Here is a 9,238-nt window from a genome sequence, read left to right as displayed (position 1 = left end):
GACCGTGGTGGGTCTAATCAGCAAGAACGACGAGTCAGCATACAGAGAGGAGGTACAACGGTTAACAGCCTGGTATGGAGCAAACAACCTGTCTCTGAACGTTGACAAAACTAAAGAGATGGTTGTGGACTTCAGGAGAGCACAGAGCGAGCAATCTCCACTGATTATTGATGGATCCGCAGTGGAGATCGTCAAGAGCACCAAATTCCTTGGTGTTCATCTGGCAGACAACCTCACCTGGTCACTCAACACCAGCTCCATCACAAAGAAAGCCCAGCAATGTCTCTACTTCCTGAGAAGGCTGAGGAAAGCCCATCTCCCTCCCCCCATCCTGACCATGTTCTACAGAGGGACCATTGAGAGCATCTTGAGCAGCTGCATCACTGCCTGGTTTGGGAACTGCACCGTCTCGGATTGCAAGACCCTACAGAGGATAGTGAGGACAGCTGAGAAGATCATCGGAGTCTCTCTCCCCTCTATCATGCACATTTACACCACACACTGCATCCGCAAAGCAAACAGCATTGTGGATGACCACACACACCCGTCACACACACTTTTTACTCTCCTGCCATCAGGAAAACGGTTCCGAAGCAGAAGAAGATTGCACTCGATGCACTTTATGTAGCTCTGTGTTGTGTTGTAGCTCTATGTTGTTTAGTGTAGCACCAGAGTTCCGGAGGAACGTTGTCTCTTTTTTACTGTGTACTGTGTAACACTGTGTATAGTAGAAAAAAAAAAGCCTCTTGATTTGACTTGACTTGAAGAAACAGACACATTGATAATATACTCTACAGCAGGGATCACCAACCTTTTTGAAACTGATTAATGTGAAGGGCTACCAGTTTGACACACACAGTTTTCAGTTTGATCTGAAATAAAAAATTAGCTTAATTTACCTTTTATTGTATGTTATTATTTATAATTAATGATATTCATTTATGTGAAGACACTGATCATGTTAATGATTTCTCACAATAATTATTAACAATGATTTAACAAAGTAGAAAACAGCTATTTTTAGAAAAGGCCCACGGGCTACTCATGTGGTCCTCCGCGGGCACCACGTTGGTGACCCCTGCTCTATGGTAAAAGGGCCAGCAGTACAGACTTTGAAGTCCCTGGGCAGATTTGATTGACATAGCAGCACATAGAGGCAGAAAAAAAAAGTTTTTTGGCAAAAAATCTAGCATCTAACACAGGAGAGCTTACAGGACAGTGGAGTTTTAGTTTAGTGAGAAACCAGAAAGGTAAAGCTATTACATAATCATAAGCCAGAATAGAAATGATATTGGAATACTAACACACAAACCCTGATGTCCCAGTAAATATAAATGCACAAAATGTATGATATTCTTTAACGAATATTAAACAATTCTAACTAATTGTTATAAGAGAAATAAAAGAGATTTTTGAAAAATTATTAACTTGGTAACAGTAACTGCACTTTATCATTCCACTGGCTCACTGATTTATATTTACATTTCTAGCATTTGACAGACAGAATTATCCAGAGCGACTTACAACTGAGCATTTGAGGGTTAAGCAATAGCTGCTTGGTGGTGGGATTTGAACCTGTAGCCTTCTGACCCAAAGTCCAATGCCTTACCCACTGAGCTACCACCTCTTTTACTCTAACCTCATACACTAAACCGGTTCATTATGTTCTCATTATCCATTCATGTACTGTAAATGTGAAACTTTTCTAAAATTTGAAAAATGATATTGGATTTTTTAACCAAGTTAGTCTGTATTTTCAGTTCTCAAATCTCATAAGCTTGTGCTGCATCATGGATAATTCTGACAGACACGTCTACACTGTCAGAAGGCAGATGGTGATTTAAAACTTAAACAACAGGTAAGCAATTCCAAAATGTAAGGCAAGTATAAAATCAGGATTCAGGCAATAGTCAGGTGACGTGCAATCAGAATTACTAGGACAAAAAACTAAGACATCAACCTAAATAACCAGAAAACACTATGAGAAAGGCTTCTTAGTAGGCTTCTCTGTGCAAAGCGACACCAATTCCAGCCTTGCTATGACACACACATGGAGACATTATTGATCTGCAAAAACAATAAATCTAGATAGCAACTAATCTCAATCACATAGATCGGTTTCTTTTTTTTTTTTTTTTATTGGGGTTGCAAATTATGTAAATAAAATATTCATAATAATGTGGATATGATTAGGGTACATCTTTATCTTTGCGATAAGTGTGTGGTATACAAGTATAAGTTTGGGTAGTGGTAGCTCAGTGGTAAAGATGTTGGACTTTTGATCAGAATGTTGTGATTTCAAATCCCACCCCCACTTAGCTGCCACTGCTGAACCCTTAACCCTAAAGTTACCCTAGTTATATGAATCAGATAATTGTAAGACACTTTGGATAAAGGCATCTGCCAAATGCTGTAAATGTAAACGCACTCACTCATGCATTTGGGAGGATTCTACAGAACTAGATTTACCCTCAACCAAATCATATGATAAACAATTAACAGGTACATAAAATATATTACTTAAATTATAAAGACAGATCGACTTATAAATAAAGTAAGATAATAATAATGAAATATTATAGCTAATAGATGACAAAGTAAAGGACGAAATTCATTTGACGTTGACCTTTTGTGAACATTAGTATTGAGGGATTACTGTGAATATATTGATTGACATTTATATAATCGGCTGTGCTGTATATCTTGTATCCTGTGTGAATCAAAGCGCATTAAAAAGAATATGGAATTGGCAAAGTGTTATATGGGATTCAAACCCAAACCCCCACCCTCAGGTACATAGCAAGCACTGGCCAACAGGGCTTGAAAATAACTCCTAAGTCTTGCTTGGGCAAAATAAAACATGTTCATTTGAGTATTTAGGAAAGATCACCTGTTTTTATATAGACCAGGACATCAGGACTTCCGTTGCAAAAAAAGTGAATTCCTGCTTGAATAAATAATTTATCATCAAACATATGGGCTTGGAAAAATGAGATAGCTCAGGTACGTCTAATGGTTTTAACCATTTCCATTTAGAGGTTAAGTTCTAAGGCGGACACTAATTTTCGTCAGAGAGAATAAATCGAGCAGGCCCTTGCAAGAGACACATCATGCCGCTATGGTAACAAGAGATCCATTTGCCTCTATCTTACATACATTATACCTCTTGCATCTTGCTGTGTTAACATAATGTGTTTAATTTCAGTGCAGGGGATTGCTGCTTATTGTGTATACGTACCCCCCTGCAGGGGTCTGCACATTAAGAGACATTTGGCATGCAGCATTCTTGATTGGGCTTGACCTTTTTACTGTGACCCTTTTACACGCTTTGCATTTCACTGCATTTGCTTCAGTTCAGGTAGAAGAATGCAGAATCGGAAATGTCTTTGCCGGATTTTGTGCACAATGCTCCAATACACTCAGGAAAATTGAAGCGTGTAATGAGGTTGTAATACAAAAACGTAAGCACTTTTTAATTACAAACACCGGGTGGAGTTTTACTAAAAATGAGGTGTGGCTCAGGTCTGCTTGATCCTGACTCGGAATTTGTCACGTGATATTGGCTTTAATGTGTATTATGATTTGTGCCACTGTTCTTCAGGCTGCTGTAATTGTAATATCACGCTGTAAATACACACTATTTGAAGTTACGAAGTATGTATTATCCTTATATAGTCCCTATAAGAACATTAGATGAGACTGCATTGTAATCAGAGACAATGAATGTCTTGAGGACAGAATTGGGTTTTTTTCTGTACATAAAGCCTTAATTAAAAGAAGGCTGAATGTGGAGTGGATAAATGCTCAGTCAGCGTTTTCTTTAAACCACAGGAACATTTGCTTTAGAGAGCACATCGTGCATTGCTATTGTTTTGTGGATTGGAAAAATCGAAATATATTTTTTTCTGGGTTTGTTATGCTTTAATTTGAATCATAATTAAAATTGTGATGTAGCATTGTCTTGCAAGGCTTTCCTCTTAAAAAGTTGTCTAAATGGAAGAATATGTTTGCGCTAAAATTTCCCTGAAATAAAACTTTGAATGAAAGCATGTGCTGCTTTAAAAACTTCATGTAGCATGTAGCCATTTAGCATTTAGCTAAAGCTGCCTGTTCATTAATGGCATTAATACAACGTCATAGCATCAGACATGCATGCTTTTGAGCTGAATGCTAATAACTCTTTTTAGAAGGAGAGTATGTGAATGTGAGTATTAGGAGAGTATGAAAATTCATGGTTATCAAATATAATTTCACATTTCAATTATTCGGAGCACAGAACAGTTAAATGAGCTTTGACACAGAGTTTTGAATCATGTTCACATGTCGCTTCTTCTCTAGATAATGGCGCTTTAACTTGCATTTGTGGATGGCACAGCAATTTTACAATGATTTCAAGAAGTGTTAATGAGCTCATGCACTAAATTCCATTACAACATCATCTGTTTTAATGCAGTGCTGTCTGAGGGCCCAAAGATCATGAGGCATCCAGTATTGATTTTTTTCCCCCTTGTTGTTTGTGCACAGAGATTTCTCCAAATTTTTCAAATCTTCTGATGATATTATGTACTGTAGATGATGAGATATTCAATTTCATTGTGAATGTTGTTTTAAAATAGTTCCACCATCTGTAAACTCAATTTTAATGCAGATTAGTGAAGCTCTGTCCATCTTTACTGCTGAGAGACTCTGCTTTTCTAGGATACACTATATATACCCAATCATCTTACCCACCTGATGTCAATTAAACTTTTTATTTGCAAAAGATTTTCAACTGCTTCTTTTAAGTAACGCTTACTTTTCCAAACTTTTGATGCCATCAGACATTTTTAAGAAATGTTGGAGCCAAAATTAAAATGAGTAAAATTAGAAATAGTACATTTCCTCAGCGTAAACAGTTGATATGTTTTTTGCATGCTGTTGTGAATAGAATTCGGGTTTATGTGATTTGCAACTAATTACATTGTTTTATTTATATTTTAAACAACTCTTTTGGAATTAGGGTTGTAATAGCATCAAGGGCTACTTTAAAATATGCAGTTTAATAACCACAGAAGACACTTTTTATTAAAACAATGATACATTATTACAACTATGACTTTTAACTATGATTACATCAAATGTACTGTTCTTAACTAACATTTGTTTTATAATTTTGCTATCTTCCTATTCATACACTATGCAGCCAAAAATATTTGAAAACATGACAATCACACCCATATGTACGTTATACATCACTTGGCTGTTAGAAGAACCTCCACTTTTCTGGGAAGGCTTTCTATTAGATTTTGTCTCACTGTCCCTATTTTCTAACCCCTGTTTATTTATATAGATTTACAAAGAAAAATACAACTTGCTCAAGCCAATGCTCTGGGGATATTATCGGTCTTAACCTCACTTACAAGTCTAATTTCATGAAACTTGATGGAACTGCTTTTCAGATTCAGATGTGAACAGTTCCAGAATCCCAATGAGCTCATTGTCAAATATACTGAGAAAAAAAACCAAAGCAGTATTGAATAAAAAGAAGAAATGGTGCCACGTCATCCTATTCAGCATTGACATAATAAGTGGAAGGTTGTAGAGAAGCCTGAGAAGTGCTCGGTGGGTGTACTGGGTGTGCAGACGAGAAAAGAGGAAAGGTGGATGATCCGAACAGCGTGTGAAGAATTAAACAGGTTCCATGCTACTCTGATTTTTAATTTCACACCAGTGCTGTTCGAGCGCAAGATCGAAAACTAACATCTCAGGATGACGGCTTTCCCACAAAGGTTTATGTTTCATAATGCTTAATTGTATGTTTAATACAATGCTCTGTCTATTCCTCAAGATCAGCTTCACTAATCTAGTTTTTCTTTTACACAGTTCAGGACCAATTTACTCATTTAAAGCTTTTGACTATTGCTGTGTTTTTGTTGAGACTTGTTTGGATGTTGTTTGAGAAAAGGTTTTTTTTTCCAATCTAAAACCTTGAGCTGCTTCCATAAAAAAAAAAAATACGATTAAAGGTGTGTGAATCATGAAGGTATGATAAGAGCTTATTCTGAGCTTCTCTCCCTCCCTCTCCCTCTCTCTCTCTCTTTCTCTCTCTCTCTCTCTCTCTCTCTCTATCTCTCTTTCTTCCTCGCACATAAACCCACATATACACCAAGACACAATCGCACACCTGTCCATGTTTTATGAGACAAACCTGGAGTTTATTTGAGTTCTTTTTTGTTGTTGTTGTTGTTATGTAAAATTGAACCCTGAGGCTAGTGCACCTTTTTAACTTCCTCTGCAAACATGGCACTGGGACAGACTGCATTCAGGCTGAGACCATGAGCATGAATACACCCCATCTTCCTCTGACTAACAATTCTCTCAGAGATAAGCAGAGAGGACAGGAAGAGAAAGAAAAAGGGACAGAGTCTGACAGAGAGAGATTGACAGACAGAACGAGAGAAAGAGAAAGAGTGGGTGTGGAAGAAAAGACAATATAACAGTATGGATATATATATATATATATATATATATATATATATATATATATATATATACAGGAGTGCAGAATTATTAGGCAATGAGTATTTTGACCACATCATCCTCGTTATGCATGTTGTCTTACTCCAAGCTGTATAGGCTGGAAAGCCTACTACCAATTAAGCATATTAGGTGATGTGCATCTCTGTAATGAGAAGGGTGTGGTCTAATGACATCAACACCCTATATCAGGTGTGCATAATTATTAGGCAACTTCCTTTCCTTTGGCAAATGGGTCAAAAGAAGGACTTGACAGGCTCAGAAAAGTCAAAAATAGTGAGATATATTGCAGAGGGATGCAGCAGTCTTAAAATAGCCAAGCTTCTGAAGCGTGATCATCGAACAATCAAGCGTTTCATTCAAAATAGTCAACAGGGTCGCAAGAAGCGTGTGGAAAACCAAGGCGCAAAATAACTGCCCGTGAACTGAGAAAAGTCAAGCGTGCAGCCGCCAAGATGCCACTTGCCACCAGTTTGGCCATATTTCAGAGCTGCAACATCACTGAGTGCCCAAAAGCACAAGGTGTGCAATACTCAGAGACATGGCCAAGGTAAGAAAGGCAGAAAGTCGACCACCACTGAACAAGACACACAAGCTGAAACGTCAAGACTGGGCCAAGAAATATCTCAAGACTGATTTTTCTAAGGTTTTATGGACTGATGAAATGAGAGTGAGTCTTGATGGGCCAGATGGATGGGCCCGTGGCTGGATTGGTAAAGGGCAGAGAGCTCCAGTCCGACTCAGACGCCAGCAAGGTGGAGGTGGAGTACTGGTTTGGGCTGGTATCATCAAAGATGAGCTTGTGGGGCCTTTTCGGGTTGAGGATGGAGTCAAGCTGAACTCCCAGTCCTACTGCCAGTTTCTGGAAGACACCTTCTTCAAGCAGTGGTACAGGAAGAAGTCTGCATCCTTCAAGAAAACATGATTTTCATGCAGGACAATGCTCCATCACACACGCCCAAGTACTCCACAGCGTGGCTGGCAAGAAAGGGTATAAAAGAAGAAAATCTAATGATATGGCCTCCTTGTTCACCTGATCTGAACCCCATTGAGAACCTGTGGTCCATCATCAAATGTGCGATTTACAAGGAGGGAAAACAGTACACCTCTCTGAACAGTGTCTGGGAGGCTGTGGTTGCTGCTGCACGCAATGTTGATGGTGAACAGATCAAAACACTGACAGAATCCATGGATGGCAGGCTTTTGAGTGTCCTTGCAAAGAAAGGTGGCTATATTGGTCACTGATTTGTTTTTGTTTGGTTTTGAATGTCAGAAATGTATATTTGTGAATGTTGAGATGTTATATTGGTTTCACTGGTAAAAATAAATAATTGAAATGGGTATGAATTTGTTTTTGTTGTTGCCTAATAATTATGCACAGTAATAGTCACCTGCACACACAGATATCCCCTAAAATAGCTAAAACTAAAACTACTTCCAAAAATATTCAGCTTTGATATTAATGAGTTTTTTGTGTTCATTGAGAACATGGTTGTTGTTCAAATTAAATCCTCAAATAAAATTAATCCTCAAAAATACAACTTGCCTAATAATTCTGCACTCCTGTATATATATATATATATATATATATATATATATATATATATATATATATATATATATATATATATATATATATATAGTCTTTGGGAAGAGGTCTATGGGGCATCAGTGAGGTGGTAATAGAGACTCTGAACACTAACCCTGCCCCTTTCTCCTACACTTGCTCTAACCTTTCATAGTTTTAAAATATATTGTTGCACACTTCTGAACTACTTAACATTCCCTTCAGCAAATGCTGGTCAAAGAATGTCATTGTGTTATTCTCCATTTCAGCTTGGTTCTTTTCTTTTTTTTTTTTTTAAGAAAGACAAACATAACGGCTTTATCAGGAAAACATACCAGAAGTCCCAACCTACGCATTTCTGTTTCCTTTAGTGCACACATTTTGATTTTTGCATCTCTCACTCCTTTTACTGGAAATGTCCTCTGTTCCTGTGTGTACAAAATGGATTCTCTTACATTGAGCACATTGTCTCTGCTGGAAAAAAAGGATAGGATTTGTAATAAGTTTTAATAGGAATTGTATTGGTTTAAATGAAAGCTATAATAGTTCCTGTGGGTCTCTACTGGTGACTCTTCTGTTGCTATGTATTGTGCATACTATTATGACTAATAGTTCACATTTGGCAACTTGTAGATCACATGTTGATATCTATAACACACAATTAGGACATCATTAGGCATTTCAGATTCCTGTACGTTTATACACTGTTTTCTTTGGTTTGATGATGATTTTACAAGTACACTATGTAAGTGGAAAACAACTGGCATTGGTTACCACTAATGGTTTGTTTTATGTTATTTGAGCATATGTAGACACAAGTGCAGACATTCCCTTAAATGCTAGTGAAATCACACAAAGAAAAATACAAAATAACCTGAAACTTAAGGAGAACAACAAGCATGTAAGACAAAAAGCAACACAAAGAAACATAGAATCCTGAACTTAAATACTAACCCTAATCAGGTGAAGCATGAAGCAAGTGTGAGTGATCAGTGTAGAAGTGACTTTGAATGTGGAGGTGCAACAGATGATGGAAAAATGTAGTTCAAGTTATTATCCTGATGGCTTGTTGTGGTAAATTGTTTTGTAAATTGAATTTCTGTGATTGTTAATATTGGGTTTTGTTTGTTTGTTTGTTTGTTTTTAGAATTGTTA

This window comes from Silurus meridionalis, chromosome 8, assembly GCF_014805685.1.
Source record: "Silurus meridionalis isolate SWU-2019-XX chromosome 8, ASM1480568v1, whole genome shotgun sequence".
NCBI lineage: Eukaryota > Metazoa > Chordata > Actinopteri > Siluriformes > Siluridae > Silurus > Silurus meridionalis.
Note: the sequence above shows the minus strand (reverse complement) of the source record.